Source organism: Musca autumnalis, unplaced genomic scaffold, assembly GCF_047663935.1.
Source record: "Musca autumnalis isolate F117 unplaced genomic scaffold, ASM4766393v1 scaffold_2, whole genome shotgun sequence".
NCBI lineage: Eukaryota > Metazoa > Arthropoda > Insecta > Diptera > Muscidae > Musca > Musca autumnalis.
This window is the reverse complement of record NW_027411755.1, coordinates 260,772,703-260,788,686: the sequence shown is the minus strand read 5'-3', so window position 1 is coordinate 260,788,686 and position 15,984 is coordinate 260,772,703. Positions and strand designations below refer to the sequence as shown.

Below are 15,984 nucleotides of genomic sequence, written 5' to 3'. Positions count from 1 at the left end.
CCTAGAAAAAATCATCCTACTAAGAAAAAACAAATGAAAAGAACAACAAACCCCTCTAAAGTTGAAGACACCCGCAAACGTTTTAAGGTCCATGATCTGTGAATCTGCACCTGGGATTTTTGGATTTTTGTTTTGTAAAAAATTGAAATGAAAAATATTTGCCTTCTAAAATTTATCATTTGATATTTATTTCCTTTACAAAAGTTTTCATTTCAAATTTTCATAAAACAAGAATTGAGCCCTTGGAATGTTCGCACTCTTTATAGAGAAGGTGCAGTTTACTCACTGGCAGATTAGGGATACGCAAATCGACTTTAGATTAATCGATTCTTCGACTTGTTGGTTAGAAAAGTCTAAAAATCTAAGTCGATCTTTGACTTCACAGAAAATCGAAAGATCATTTTTCTATTTTGATTTTTAGATTTAATCAGTCGAAATCGAAAGATCGATTTCTGTTTAGACTTTTAGATTTTAGTAGGATGTAACGACAAGAAAAGCAAAACGAAAAAGTTTACAATAACGCTAACAGAGATATAAAACCATTGTCTCAGGCATTTATATGTGACAATCAATAAATTCATCATGCCATAACTCAACTTTGATCTATGACGAAAATTTACTTTTGGGAATAAAATCGAATGATCGAAAAGTCGACTTTTCAGTTGTGAGTAAAACTCGAAGATCGATTTTTGAGATCTCAGTAAAAATTAAAACATCGATTTTTTTAATTTTAACCAAAAATCAAAAGATCGAAAAGTAGACTTTTGCTTTGTAATACGTATCCATATGATAGAGGTACTTGAAAAGTACAAGGCCGATATAAGTGTCATTCAGGAAATACTATGGATTGGGAAAGACGTCACAACAACACCTATTGGTGGCGAACTGTATTATAGCTGCCATGGCACAAAGCATAAGTTTGGATTCGGATTTGTAGTTGGTCGGAGGTTAAAACATCTGATCTCCAGCTTCTTCCCGTTGAATAAAAGACTTGTTACAATTCGAATAAAAAAACTCAAAATTCTTCAACATCAGCTTTATATGCACGCATGCTCCCACTGAAGAGAAGGACGAACAGACCAAAAATATATTCCAGACTTGAGCATCTCCACATTCATAAGGGCATTTGGCTATCTCCAGATCAAAAAAAAAAAGAAATCAAATTGATCACGTTGTGATAGATGAAACACATTCATCGAACGTGTTGGATATACGTTCGTTCCGAGGAGCGAACATTAACTCAGACCACCACTTTGTTGCTCATAGCAAATAAAGAGAAGAGAAAAACGCGTAGCATACGTGAGAGGTATCGGGAGAAAAGGAGAGAGGAGAAACGTCTTTTCCGCAGAAAAAAGTCAGAAATGGTAAAGCGGGGGTGTGAAGAAATCGAGATGTACAGGAGCCAGAATGAATTCGGAAAGTTCTACCAAAGAGATAAACATCAAACTGTTGGCGTTGGTGTAGGCAAATTCTCCTGTAGAGATCAGCTACGTAATTTGGTAACTGATACAGATAGTGTGCTCAGGATATGAAAAGAGAATTTTTCGTACCCAAAAGTAGCGAAGACACCACAGATCCAAGCCCAGAAGATGGTATCGAATGTATACCATCAGGTAAAGACAGCAATAAACCAGCCGATCTCTTCAAAACCGGAGGCGACGCGCTGATAAGGTGTATTCATCAGCTAGTTAGTTGGAACCTGAACATCCTGTGCCCTGTTAACAAGAAAGGAGATAAAACTGTATGCTGGAACTATAGGGGCATACGTCTTCTCCCTATTGCTGCAAGATAGTGTCAGGGATATTGTGCGAATAAAGTTTATTGAATTGAATTGAAAAAAAAATTGATCTTCCGATTCGGTCCAAAATGTGGCCTTCGTAATATTTTGTGCAAACTTAGTTGAAGTTCAAAGATAAGCCATATCGGTCCACTCCTTCAGACACCTCCCCCACAAAAGTTCAAAAATGTTCGGAAACATTGTGCGCACAATAATTCTTGATGTGAGTGTCCGATTTGGTCCATACTTTACACATCTTAATATATATACCAGATATAGATCAGGTTCGAATATGGACTATATTTGTCCACTCCTTCGGGTACCTCCCACACAAAATTTTGGATAAATTCACTTCAAGACCTGCTCTCGAATCACTTTGATTTTTGTTGAAGCAACTTGCGTTCGCTACCTCAATTACTTACGACAGTAAAAGTTTTTTCAGAGGTAAGTCCATACTTCGTGAGAAAACAGCCCGAAAAGTTTAAAAAAACCCCTATGGCACCATATGTTGTGGCTGGAGAGCTCGAACCGAATACTGCGTTCGTCCACACTTTGGATATTGCAATATTCCTTCGAATATTAGATGAAATTCGTAGGTGGTGCTTATAGATCCACTTCTTCCGGTACCTCCCCCACAAAAGTTCGAAAATATTCGCTAAAATGGTACGCCCGATTTCTCATAGACGTAGCAACCAATTTGGTCCAAACGTTGGATCTCTAAATATTGTCGAAACTTAGTTTATGAAATTTGGGCCCTATCTGCCCAATCCTTGTGGTAGCACCCACACAAATGTTCAACATTTTTGTATGGTTAGGGTCTGTTCGAGGATCCTTTGGACTTTTTTACCGAAGGTTTTCCTAGTGGCCCTGTTCACAGCGATATCAAGTTTTTCGTAGGGTAGTGGGAAAAGTATTTGAATCCACACAGGCTGAGGGTAAATCTCTGTCGGCAAAGCGGACTGATACTTCTTTACTTGTTAATATATCGAAAGATTAAAAAACCCAAAACCACTCATATTTTGATGAAAAATAGTAACAAAAATTACTCAAAAGTTTAACTTTGAATATTATTGAAGTTATGAAAATATGAATCAGGAAAAACGATACTGTATGTCGTCGACATACAAATACCTGCTCTATACAGCAACCTCTGTACTAAGAAAACAAAACAACCAATGCACAAATTATCTGATTGTACGTCCAAGACTGCGGTATTGCCGAGAGGAAAGCAAAAATACCCCTGCCTTCTAATTACCATTTGCAGAGTATTGACGTATACAATGCTCATATAAAATTGAAAAAAGAAATTTTATTTATTCTTATCAATGGACATCCCAAATCTACTTCCTCAAAATACTCAAAAAAAAATGTTGTAAATCATCAATTTTATGACTTCACCCTTTTGGCCTCAAAAACTAAATCACACCGATAAAATGAAAGCGCTTTGCATTCCAAATCTGAATCCAATCATTATAAATTCAATGCAAATCAAGTGTCCCCAACAAGAACAATTGCATTGTATTTGGTGACTCTAAGGAAATGAAAGTCGTCCTGAACTGTGGCAATGCGCGACCGACCGGTGGACATCATTCGTTTGAAGTAAATTAAACGAAGAAAACGAATGACAAATAGTTCGATGGTGTCTTATGTTTTAATAAATGATACCTTTCTCTTCAACGAGTAAAATAACAACAACAAACAGCAAAAAGAAGAAAAAAGACGATGCTCTCATCTCAGACGTAAGAGCAGTCCCTGTGTCCAGCCTGTGTCCAACATTGGATAGTGGTGGTGCTTTGTTTTTTTAATATTCAAAGTAACACCGTTTGGTTTTGCTAAACATGGTCATAATGATGGGTTTTCTTTTTGTTTTTTCAGTTTAGTGACAAAGGCAGCGACGCTAACAAACTGGATTTGTCCAAAAATACATACCACGCGAACATCAACCAGACACCATAACAACAACAACAATAAGAAAAACCACAAAATAACACATGAGCTGGATGTTCGTTCATAGAATCATATGTTGGCAATCGCAACCATGGATGGTTACAACTAAAACAAAAAAAAACACCAAAAGCCTCTCCAATGAAACAGTAGCCCAAAACTTGTGCAAATTTCCATGACAGACATGGACATTTACGGACCACTCAAACAACACTCACTCACAAACGGTTTGGTCAATACGGCCCCCGTTTGCTATTCATTCATTCATGCACAAGAAGTAACCATCACCCATCCACATCCATCCAGCCAGCCTAGCTGGCTAGCCAGTCATCCATCTATGCAAGAAACCATCGTGATTTTATTCATTCACCACAACAACCGCCACACAGCTTTGACCATTTGTGGTCATGGTGAAGTGATACCATTACAAATTTCAATGGAAAAGGTACTTCCACAAGTCGTCTGCAGCTGTCAACTGTGCGAACGACCATCTATTAAATCTTTAGATATGTCAGTACTCACATCCACACTGGCGGCGGCACCGCAGCCCAATGACAATGTTCCTCCATGCTTTTTGGGAAAGTAATGAAGATCACTGCTCTAAATAGTAAAAATATAGTAGCAGCAAATGCCACAGAAGAGAGATATACTCCTTCAGATTTGATTGATCTTCATGTGGATCACTTTAGTATGCCTATCTCAAATGTAGTGAAAATTTTTGTATTTTTTATTTGAAACCCTTTTTTGAAAAGCTTTCTTTTTTGGAGGACTAGAGTTCCTTGGGTAGCTGCGGCATAAATCAATTGCCACTGTTGCAGATGAAAAAAATTGTTTGACAGCTGACTAGCTTTTAGTGACAGTTGACAGACAATGAATGACATGTTTAAACTAAGCTAATGTCAAAGCATAATAAAATATACAGCCGTAGGATAATTTTAGTCACACAACACCTAACCCCAAAATGACAGTCACCATATTTTCGGAAGATCATCTTTTTCAAAATTTAGTTCAAAATGTACTGAATAATGGAAAAAGTTTGGGTGTTAGTTGTTTGCTAAGAACGTGTATGCGTGCTTGGCAATAGACGTTGAATCTTACGTATCCACAAAATCCATTCCATCCTTGTTGGTGGAAATAATCAACAATGCTAAAGCGAACCGTCAACCACCACATCTTATATCAAACTGATCTACAAAAGTCAAAAGCATTCGCATTTTATGTAACTAACCAAGATGTATAAACGTGCAAAAACTGAGCAATTGTGAGTATTGTTTTTTGAGACAATGTTGTTGAGAAAAAGAGTACCATATTTTGTTACGTTACTAAGAGATATGACTATGATGTTGTTCTCTTTGTTACGAAAACTAAACCAGAATATGTAGTTAAAACCTGTTCACTATCAACTCATCAAAAGAGAATTGGTTTCAAACTGAAAAAATATATAAATGAAGGATTATGACTATGATGTGAAATTATTTCAGGTAATCTAGAAAAATATATTTTCTTCTGAAAAAAACTATTATATAAAATGTCCACTTCTATATATGCAAACGAAAGAATATACGATGATCAGAGGATAAAAATCGTTATTTAATAACACTAAATGTAGTAGACCAAAATTATGAAGGGGTGTGATGTATTAATTCTGTTTTGTTGGTGTCCAACGGATTTCCTTCGGTTTTCTTTTCGTTAGAAGAATCGAATATTATATTTCAAACAAGCCGTTATTTTTTGAAATCATTTAACAAATGACCAATGTATAGTGGTTTAAGTGTGAAAAAACGTATTAAAATGTTTATGCTCGGGCTCCAAACTGCTTAGAAGGAATGTACCAAACGCGAAAATTGGCAAGCTTTCTAAATTCTAAATTTTTCTGTAAAATGGTGTGAACGATAGCTCTCGAAAGGAGAAATTGATTTGTTCCAAACTTTGTACATCGTATTATTGCTTCCAGACATAGATCGTATATGGACTTTATTCGTCCACTCCTTCGGGTACCTCCAACACAAAATTAGGATAAAGTGAAATTTAAGGACTCCTCTCGGATGGTTTTGCAATTTTTTTTCGGTAAGTTTTCCTTGCGGCTCCCTTTATGACAGTACAATTCTTTTTGGGCTCAAGTTCGCATTTCCTGAGATCATGGCCTAAAAGCTCCAGAAACCCTGACGGCACCAACCAAAATTGCAAATCCACAAGATAATTCTCGTATTATTTCATCCAGTCATGTATCAGGTTGGAATATGGACTATATCGGTCCACTCCTTGGGAAACCTTCCACACAAAATTCGGATAAAGTGAAGTTTAAGAGCAACTCGTGGATCGTTTTGAATTTTTTTTTCAGCAGGTTGTCCTTGCAGCTCCCTTTACGAGGGCAAAATTTTTTCGGGCGCAAGTCCATACATCCTGAGATAATGGCCTAAAAGCTCGAAGATAAGATGACGGCACCAACCAAAATGGCAAATCCGCAAGATAATTGCAGCAGGTAGTTTCTGATAGGTGCAGACTTTGCACATCGTATTATTTAATCCAGTCATGTATCAGGATGGAATATGGACTATATCGGTCCACTCCTTCGGGTTCCTTCCACACAATGATTTGGTATTGTCCCACATTACGGTACCTAGAGATTACGCGTATTTTTTGTCAGTGGCTGAGGGTATATCTCCGTCAGCACAGCTGACTGATACTTTCTTACTTTTTTGTTTTTTTTTTTTGCTTTTTGTTATAATAAATTGCATTTGGAACTCGTTGAACTCATGCTGCGTATAATAGATAGTATGGTTTTTATACGTAATGTGTATCATACGCATTATGGACTCCAACGTTAAGAATACAAAATATTTATACAAAAAATACCAAAAAGATAAAACACAAAAAATTGCATCAGTTATCTATTTCTTAACTGATTTTATTGTTTCTCTCATTACCGCTTACTTACTTTCCTTTGGGAAAAAATAAGTTATCACCGTTTAAGGTTGAAAATCTAAGAAACATCATTTCCTCTACAATTACCCTCTTAAAATCAAAGAATTAAGTGGCCCAAAGAAACCTAAGATATTTTCGTCTTCCATGGTATCCAATAAACTGAATTGGTACCTCAGAATTTCCGCATTTTTTAAATTTTTGACTAATAGCTTTATTAATAAAGAAGGTTAACTTGAAAATTATAAGAATTAAATATTGATTTTTTATCCTCTAAATTGCGGAATTTTCACTCCTTATACTTCGAAGACTATTACCTTTGGATGAGTCTTCTAACGATATGTGACTGTAACTTTATGAAATACTAGCAAAGTGCCCGCTACTTCGTATGCGGAAAGGGTATAAAAACAAATAACAATATATAATATGAAAATGGCGAATTTTAATCAATATTTATTTTAGTACTGTTCGTCCCTTTTTAGTTCGATTTTCAAAAAGATCAGCCTTATCTCACCTTTACACATTAACGGCGAGACAAACGTTACAATACTCACTCTAACTCCAAAACATACAGATTCCAGCACAGTCCCTACACCCAACAAATTGAGTACACTTATAGCACGTTTTTCGACGACATGTTTCAATCCTACACTAACTTGAATACAAAATAAAAACAGTAATCGTAATTCTAAATCTCAAGATTCCAGGTGTATCTGTTCATCCAACTCCAAACTGTATCATTTCGTACTCTTCGTACCCATAAGTAAGGTTTTCGAAAACTACCTCAATTCTTCACTTAAACAGTAATCCTAATTCCACATTTCAGGATTTCAGCTCTATCCGTTCATACAAATCCAAATTTTACCAAATTTAGTTCCATTTAGTACTTTTCGTACCCATAAGTACACATTTTCAAAACTATCTCAGTGCCATGTTCAAACAATAACCTTAATTCCAAATTTCAGGATTCCAGATATATCCGATCACTCAAATCCAAATTTGGTACCATAGAGTACTATTCGTATCCAAAGTAAACCTACCTCTATCAACTTGGAGTGTTGATCAATTTTAATTCCCAATTTCACGATTCCAAATGTATCCTATCAATGAAATACAAATTGTACCATTTAGTACTTATCCTACCCATAACTAAACATTTCCACAACTTTATCAATGCTACACTCCAACAGTAGTCCTTATTACAAATCTCGGGATTTCAGCTATATCCGTTCACCCAAAATCAAATTGTACCAAATTTTGTACCTTAGTATTATTCGTACCCATGAGTACGAATTTCCACAATTACCTCAATCCTACACGCCAACAGTAATCTTAATTCCAAATTTCAAGATTACAGCTGCATCCAATCACCGCAATCCAAATTGTACCAAATTTGGTACCATTTAGTAATTTTCATATCCAACGTACGAATTTCCATACCTACTTCTATCAACACTCTAACAGTAATCGTAATTCCGAATTTCAGGATACCAAATGTATCCGATCACACAAATTAAAATTGTACCAAATTTGGTACCATTTAGTACTTTTCGTACACATAACTAAACATTTCAAAAACTTCATCAATTCTACACAACAACAGTAATCTTTATTCCGAATCTCGGGATTCCAGCTATATCCGTTCACCCAAATCCAAATTGTACCAGATTTGGTACCATTTAGTACTTTTCGTACGCATAATTACAAATTTTCAAAACTCAGTGCTAAGTTCAAACAATAAGCTTAATTCCGAATTTCAGGATTCCAGATACATCCGATAACTCAAATCCAAATTTGGTACCATTTAGTACTATTCGTATCCAAAGTACGAATTTCCAAATCTACCTCTATCAACACTCCAACATCATCGATTCCAAATGTATCCTATCACTGATAACTAAAAATTTCCAAAACTTTATCAATCCTACACTTCAACAGTACTCCTTATTCCAAATCTCGGGATTCCAGCTATATCTGTTCACTCAAATCCAAATTGTACCAAATTTTGTACTATTCGTACCCATGAGTACGAATTTCCACAACTACCTCAATCCTACACGCCAACAGTAATCTTAATTCCAAATTTCAGGATTACAGCTACATCCGATCACCGTAATCCAAATTGTTCCAAATTTAGTACCATTTAGTACTTTTTGTTCCCATAGGTCCAAATTTCCAAACCTACCTCTATCGAACAGTCCAACAGTAATCTTAATTTCCAATTTCAGGATTCCAAATGTATCCGATCACCCAAATCCAAATTGTACCAAATTTGGTACCATGGAGTACTTTTCGTAGCCATAAGTACAAATTTTCACAAGTATCCCATCCCACACTCCAATAGTAATCATAATTTCAAATTTCACTATTCCTGCTCTATCCGATCACTTAAATTCATATTGTACCAAATTTGGTACCATTTAGTACTTTTCGTACCCAAAAGTACGAATTTCCAAAATAGCTCTATCGTACACTCCGACAGTAATCCTAATTCTAAATTTCAGGATTCCAGGTCCATCCGTTCCCCCAAATCCAAATTGTACCTTATTTGGTACTATTTAGTACCTTCCGTACCCATATGTACGAACTTCGAAAACTACCTCCATATCTCAAACCTACACTCCAACAGTAATAGTAATTCCAAATTTCAGAATTCCAACTTTATCGGTTAGCCCAAACTCACATTTTACCAAATTTAGTCCTATTTAGTACTATTCGTACACATGAGTACACATTTTCAAAACCACCTCCTAATATCAACTTATCTTCTAAACCTTGATTTTCATTCCAAATTTCAAGATTTTTGCTCTGTCCGTTCACGTTATACCAAATGGTACTAAATTTAGTAACTTTAAGTACTTTTCGTACACTTATAGTTCGAATTTCCTAAAACCCTTAGGTACACCTTTCTAACTCTCCATCAGTGAACCTCATTCCAAATTTCAGAATTCTAGCTGTTCGCGTTTGCCTAATACTAAGGGTACCATATTTAGTACCTTTTAGTACTTTTCGTACTGTTATAGTTCGAATTTCCAAAAACCGAGCCTTATCTGACCTATTCGGACCATGAGTGACCCTCACCCAAAATTTCAAGATTCTAGCTCCAGCCGTTTAGCCTGGGCGTTGATTATCAGTCAGTCAGTGAGTCAGTGAGTCATCATTACTGAACTCTTTTATAAGTATAGATTTTATTGGACATGTATAAGTTGATTCCTTGTTATCCTCTAGTCTGAAATCAAAACATTTTCAATAGTGTTATGAAAAACCAACACCAAAATCGTACCTACCAACTGCTTATTTCTATGGCGCACATCTCTGCCTCCACTTGACGTATTTCAAGGAAAGAAAGTCCTTATAATTAAAGTGGACAGTCTGATGGTGTGTTAATGTTCATGGTCAAATATCAGAGTTAATGCTATAAGCTATCCCAATTTTAATATGTTTAAATTTGTATTTCAATGACAAATATCTCTGCTTATATTTGTAATATGTATTCAAACAAGTAAAAAAATATCAGTCGACTTTGCAGACAGTGATATACTACCCTCAGCCAGTGTGAATTGAAACACTTTTTTCCAAAATATGTATCTATTTATTTTCAGAATTTGTGGCTGGTGGTGAAATTTGAAGGAGGTGCTTGCTGGTCGTATAGGTTTTGCAAGTTGCTACAACAAAAATCAAAGCGATTCGAGAGCAGGTCCTAAGCTGAACATTTCCGAAAATGTGTGTAGGAGGTACGTGAAGCAGTGGACCGATAGAGTCCACATTTGAATTTCATCTGCGTATGGTAGAAATTTCACGATGTGCAAAGTATGGACCAAATCGGTTACTCCCTCAAGTGTTATCGTGCGCACAATTTTCCGAACATTTTGTAACTTTTATGGAGGAGGTACATGGAGGAGGTACATGAAGGAGGGGACCGATATGGCTCATGTTAGAACTTAAACTAAGTTTGGACAAAATATTACGAAGAACAAGTTTTAGTCCAAATCGGCTTATCCGTTCGAGAGTTATAGTGCGCTCCAGCCACTAAATATGGTACTATAGCGGGATTTTACAGCTTTCGGACCCTTTTCTCAGGAAGAATGCCCCTGAAAAAACTGTACGGTCGTAACGGGGGCAGCGAATACAAGTTGTTGCAAAAAGAATCAAAGCGATTCGAGAGCACTTTTCTCAAATTTTGTGTGGGAGGTACCCGATGGTGTGGGCAGATAGATTTCATATTGGAAACTCAATTTTAGCGAAATGTTTTTAATTTTTGGAGGCAGGTACCCGAAGGAGTTGACCGGTATGATCTATCGTCGAACTTAAACATAGTTTGACAAAATATTATTTTTTCATTTTTGCGATTTCAATTGTACTGGCGAATATCGTAGCCTTGGTTGAAAGCATTTCAACAAAAGTGTCCAATATTAAAGAAGAAATTCTGTCCAATATTATTTAAGAAATTCTGAGCTTTCAATTGGTCCCAATTGTGTTAACAAAAGTGGTCAAATACTAGAGATATAGGAAATGACGATCAGGTATCCCAATTTCCAATTCCTGAAATTTAATTTCCAAGGCGGATATCACCGCTTCTGTTGAACATGTTCCAAGAGAAATGAAAGTAGACCGTCTGAGCTTTAAATCAATACCAAAGAAATGTCTACCGTGAAAAGCTCATTCAGATGGCTAGTGGGGTTGGTTATCACATAGTCGGCCCCGTCCCGACTATAGCCTTTGATCACTTGTCTATACGTTATATCGTACAATGTTCGACACACTGTTAGGACTCGGCGATAAAAATGATGTTCCATCACCGTCACTAAATTAAGTCCAAATCGATTTTGTTATGATGGATAACATACACCATGTATGTTGGACGTTCAATGCATTCTAGAGGCAAATATCGACTAGGATATTCCTCTTCTTCATGAAATTTGCGCAGACAAGTGAAAAATGCGGAAATTAGAAATATTTTAGCTAACATGATTACTTTATGAAAGTACTTACTCCTAATTCCGATAACGGAATGTTTTTCATAAAACGTTTCTTCAACGAGCATCGTAGGAGGGACTACAGAATCTTCTCTCATACCAAGGAGTGCATCGACATTCATATTACCTCAACGATAAGGGATCAAAGTCCGAATTTTTATTATAGTGCCGAATATATCTGTTCTATTATTCTATTAGCTGCATTTTATTACGTTACATTATTGACATAAACGAAGACCGGTCGAGCTTTATGTCACTCGAGCTAAAAGTAGAATTGCACTAATGCATATCAGAGAATGTTTATGAAACATAGTTCTTTTAGTAAAAACCTTTTTGCAAAGTACATTGAGGCGTATGACTAATTATTTGAATTTGCATTATGTATACGCAAAACACTTAATTTTCGCAAATCCTTTGGTCATATATGTAAGGTTTATTAATTATTTTTTTATTATAGTACCAAAGAAAGGAGGGTTGGCGTTTCTTATTTGGCATAACGACTTCTATTTTGCTTTTCAAAATAGTAAGGCTAAATCCCATAGTAAAAACGACTATGTGATTAAGCCTGGTTATTTTGAAAAGCAAAAAGTTCCAAAAGAAAGTTAGTAAAATAAATAAAAATAAAAGAATGCACATAACAAATGTTGAAGTTAACGGAGTTTAGAATTCATCATAGAAAAAACTCTGTTCATTAGTTTACCGAACCTTATATTAAAATTTGCCTTATTCCAAACATAAATACGTATCCTAACTTTATAATATCCTTAAAACAATACATTTCAAGTTAATATAACTTTTTCATTCACTTCCATTCATTGATAAAATTCTCTGTTAGAAGTCTCTTAAACAAAATAAATAGCAACGATGTTTTAGTTTACTCTTCTGTTTCATGTCTGCCATAGTCTCTCAATATCAGTACTCAATTAAGTGAGCTAACTCTAGTACTACTATTCCAACCTAACTTATCTCTCTCTCTCTTGCAAAAGTGATCTTCTCATCAAAACACAAACACAGCTTAGACAACAATAACAACAAAGACGACAACGACGATAAACAAAAGCATGCTACAAATACATGTTGGGCGGAAGATACTCCACCCAATTTCGGATGCAAAAAAGTAACAACTTTTAAATGGAATGCCAGCCAGTCAGCCAGCCGTCCAGCTAGCTAGCAGGCAAGCATCAAAACGTGCTCCAGCCACCTCTGTCTGTGGCTGCTGTGACGCAGATGTGTGGTCGCAGACAAGCAAGCAGTGAGTTCTCCCCATAGTTGGTGCTGCCTGCCTACCAGCCAGTCAGCCAAACTGAATTACGACGACGAGACTACAAAAACAGTTAACTGAATAACTGAACATTCATGACTTTGGCTATGTGCTGTGGTGGTGTGTTCCTCATGTGTTGTTGTTGTTGCTGTTGGTTGGTTGATCGGTTTTGTTTGGTTCATTCATTCATTGACTAGCTGATGATGGTGGTGGTGGTTTGGGGATTTCTGTTGTGGGGTAACTGGGGGTTAGCTGGCTGGCTGGCAAGAAGGAGGAGGAGGGCAACAAAAAGGGAGTAGTGGCTGGCTGGATGGCTGACTAACTGGCGCGCACAAATGTTTTGGGTGATTTCGATGATCTTTTTGTGTGTGCCAGCAAAAAGGATGGATGCTTGGCTGGCTGGCTGCCTGGTGGCTTGTAAGCTTCTGCTTCAGTTGGTAGAGCTTCTTAGGCGTTGGCGTAGCCACCGACAGAGCCAGTACGTAGTATTAGAAGTTGTGCGGTGGTTGTTATTATTTTGTAATGATGCTTTGGTGCTGGAGATGGATGGTCGGTTGGTTGGCGGGCGGTTTTGCTTGAGCTTGATTTGAATTGCTTGTAATTGTAACAGTTTCATATGTAAGTCGTCTGTCGGTGCTGGTAGGTACACCTTTCCGCTCTCGTTGTAAGAGATGCCTAGGTGGATGATGATGTTGGTTGGAGCCGTGTTGTTCACTCGTTGTTGTCTTCTTCAATTCTGTTCGCTTCGAAGATTGTGGCTGCCGTTAACTTCTGACTTGAGATGAATAGAAGAAGGTTTTGTTGCCATAGTCGGTTGGTTGGTCTTTGACGTTGGCTGCTCTGCCATGACTGTGTAGGTAGGTAGGTCGCTTGCTGGTTGATCGCTTTGTGTGTGCAGCGCTCTATGTAGCTCCTCAACTGATATTCACTTCATAGTTGATCTCGTTCAGTATTGTCGTGGTTGTTGTTTTTGTTGCTCTTTTTGTTGGGATGTGTGCTGAGTCTGTTTTAGTTTTTTTTTGTTGTGTTTTTGTTCCAGTGAGTTTTGTATTTTGTTTGGGGTAAAGCTGAAGCGTTAAGATTGTTATGAATTCAGTACTTCATCACGTACCTGTAGAGAATGGTCGTCATTACGGGTTAATCCAGTTGTTACACATTTTTTGAACTTAGAAACCGAAAACTGTGGAAAAACTCTGTGTTGTTGCATTTGCATTCGATGGTGATGATGATGAGTGTGTGTGCTTGATGAGCATCGAGTGAATGTGTAGTAAACGAGCATCGTGCCTGCAAATGTGCAATTCGAACGGAAAACTGTAACAAATGCCAAACCCAATTCTAGGGGATATTTTAAAAAAAGCAACAAAAAAATAAATTAAAAATCAAAACTTGAAGAGCGGTTTTCTACCACCCTCTTTCCGGCTGTAACAACAAACGAGAGTGAGCGTAAAAGTAAAACATCGATCGATCGTGTGTGTGTCGTATGGTGCAAATGATCGTGAAAAAAATTGGAGCACTTTTAGTCAATCATTTTTAGTTTCGTGAAGAGGATATTCAAAGCGGATAATTAAAAGTCAAGCAAAGTAAAATAAAAATAAAACAAACCAAAAAAGAAGTAGAGAAAAATATTAGAACAAATAAAAAGAAAGTGAATTATCTAAAGGACATTAATTTAAAATAAAAATATTTGAAACAAAATAATCCTTTTTTCTGGTGCTTAATTAACATTTACCACAACTTGTGTTAAAATAAAGAAAACCTGCCACAAACAAACAACAAAAAATCGTTCCCACGAATCTAAAGCGGACAAACGGATATGCATAATAAACGCAAGAAAATCATTAAAGATTGCCGCCCATAAATAACGGTTACCCCAGTGTGCGTCTGAGTGTAATATAACTTCCGGAAAAATGTGTTTGTGTCTCGCCTAACAGTCACAGTACCTGCACACCATAAAAATACATACCAAGGATGCCCCTCTTAAGCTAACGCAAAAACTCCCCGCCCCAAAACCCAACAACCCCAATAAACACCTGTAGTGATTTGTTATTTTTTCCTGTTGAAGTTGGCCCCCCTCCAGACATCCTCTTCAATAGCTGCACTCTTTGTGAATCCGCGAGTGTTTTTTGTTTTTCTTTGCAAAAGCGGATATCCGTTTAATCATTCTCTCTATTCCTACAACGCGCTTAGTGTGTAGTCTTCCAATAAGCAAAAGAAAATATAGAAAAAAAAAACAACCAAGAAAATAAGAGAAAAAAGTTCACAACAAAACGCCAGTGAGAAAAAGTGGTCCAACTATTATCATTACCAATGGTTATGGAATAATCAGCAAACAACTCTCAAAACAATTTATGCGGATATTTATAATTTGCATGTTATGGAAAATTGATCATCAACATCGGCGTCATCCTCATCTTTGTTGTCTGTCTATCAAACCAACCTGGCAACAATAGCTACAACATCATCTTCCGTTTGCCCTGCTTTTATGATCCTCTTCTGGTCTCCTACAAAGCCAACCAGAGATATTTGCTGTTGTTCCTGTTCTGTTCCAGCCGGCTTCCATTAAAAGAATGTAAGTTTTTATTTCTTCCTTTACACCCTCTCTCTCTCTCTTTTTAGACTCTGTGTCTATCATCATCTTGTTGCTATAGTTTGTTATTCCTCATTCTATAACGGTATATTTCGATTAGAAGAATTTAATTTTTTTATGCAAATTATCCGTTTCCATATAACAACAACAGCTACAACAACGAAAAAGAAAAATAAACCGCAAGGGCGGATATAAAAACCGTGTTGGTTGGCTTTATGGAAATTATATCGGTATTTTGTTTTGTTTTTCCAACGAATCACAGAGCATTTTATTCGTTATTGTCTCCCTTTCTCAGTGTGTGTGTGTGTGTGCGCGCCAAGTTGAGTGTTATGCATTTATTTGTGTGATTGTGGATGTGTGTGTGTTTAGTAGAATTTGAAATATTTATGGTGACATGGAATTGATGTCATATGTAAAATTGTTATGATTCGCCCATGGGTGTGTGTGTATGAGTAGTAACAGAGGATGTTATAAATCTCTGCCATACCAAAAATGAATGTGGAGCATGAAGGAAGAT

The 15,984-nt window shown here is 36.6% G+C and overlaps 1 protein-coding gene across 1 annotated transcript in view; it reads left to right on the top strand.

The window, feature by feature from the left end:
- The first annotated feature begins 13,974 nt into the window (after positions 1 to 13,974).
- Positions 13,975 to 15,984, top strand: part of LOC141391958 (uncharacterized) — a 117,950-nt gene continuing 115,940 nt past the window's right edge. The window contains exon 1 of the mRNA XM_073964744.1: positions 13,975 to 15,449. The gene's annotated coding sequence lies outside the window, so the exon portion shown is untranslated. The remainder of the gene's footprint in view (positions 15,450 to 15,984) is intronic.